This window comes from Corvus brachyrhynchos, unplaced genomic scaffold, assembly GCF_000691975.1.
Source record: "Corvus brachyrhynchos isolate BGI_N302 unplaced genomic scaffold, ASM69197v1 scaffold14, whole genome shotgun sequence".
Classification (NCBI taxonomy): domain Eukaryota; kingdom Metazoa; phylum Chordata; class Aves; order Passeriformes; family Corvidae; genus Corvus; species Corvus brachyrhynchos.
The window spans coordinates 8211150-8212647 of record NW_008239110.1 but is presented as its reverse complement, the minus strand read 5'-3'; positions in this window follow the sequence as shown (position 1 = coordinate 8212647).

Here is a 1498-nt window from a genome sequence, read left to right as displayed (position 1 = left end):
CCCCCCCCCCGCCCCACCCCCGCTCCTCCCTCAGAGCCGCGAGGGGTGACCTAGCGGCCCTGGCCTCCGCTCGGTGCTGAAAAACAAAAATATTAGCTGCTTTTTGGCACTCCCGAAAGCTCTTCTAGTTTTTCTTGAATCTCAGATATGGTACCGGAAAATGGGGATCCCTAAAATATCGTCTTCGCCCCCGCCTTATTTTTAAAGGAAAGGGCTACCGGACACACCTTATTATTAACACAAATAATGACCTCCTTCTGGTACAGACCATTAGTTTAGAAAGCTTTTATTAAATAAGAAAATATACAGTTAGTTTCTACCCCTCGTGTCCTTTGCATGATGCTTTCTAGTTATCTTGACACGTTCAAACACCCCCCATCAAATACATCCCTCTGACCAGGGTGAGATGTCTTAATCTATAAGTGCAGGATGTTGTTTTCCACAAAAATCAGATTTGTTTCTCAGTTTGCAACAATAATTACAATATAAGCCAATAGTTACACACTCGAGAGAGGCATTGATTATTTTTTTTCTAGAGTTCTGCAAGCCTGGGTGCCCAGTGGAATTCCACAAATCAAGCACAACAACTATCAAAACCTTTTACTATTTATACATTTCAGCAAACAGGAAGTAGTATTCATTTGCTACAAGTTTAATAGTTCTCTTATTAATTAGTGTTCTATCTTCTCTTGGTTAATGATTCTTTCGCTTCTCATGCTAATCAGTCCCATGGTGTTTCTCTTCTTTTGGGCCGATGGGTTTTTGGGTCGATGAGTCGGTGGTTGGGATCTCCCCCTGCAGAATTACCTTTTACCCAGTCAGAGCTGATTCAGCACAGTTGCTGGGTAGGGTTTATTAGTTTGTTCCTCATCTTGGGGATTCTGTCAAATGTCCTTGTGGCCCATAAATTCTGCATTCTTTGTGTCTGCTGTCAATGGTACATCCTTCTTCCCAACTTTGCTAACCTCCGTCTAGGTGTGAGATGGCTGAAACCTGTCAGGCCCTAAAGCTTAACAAGGCATTTCTACCAACAAGTAATTTGTCTTTGTAACATCTGGACATCACTTAGAGCTTGTTGTCTGCTCTCTGTTTCACAGATTAAATCTCCCTTCTTGTTGATTAGGTTTGAAAGTATACAAAGATCAAACATTAAAGAACATCCTTTCTTAAGAAAATTTTACATATTCCACATTTTGCTACAATGCTGCACTCCATAATTCTAAGTCTTATACTGGTTTTGTAAATTTCCCATTTTCTTTCAGTATGCTGTATTTCTTATTTTGTATCAAAGGTGTCTCCCTACTCATTGTGTTAAAATCATTAATTAAAATGTTAAATAAAAACTGATTGCAAGTGAAATCACTGAAAATTTTCTTCCAGCCTCTCCTTAACTTCCATAAGATAAACATAAATGTCGGCATTGCACCATACCAAGTGTTTAACTATGTCAGCATAGGTGTAATCTAATGCACTTCTCCTTTTCCTAGAAAAATCACAG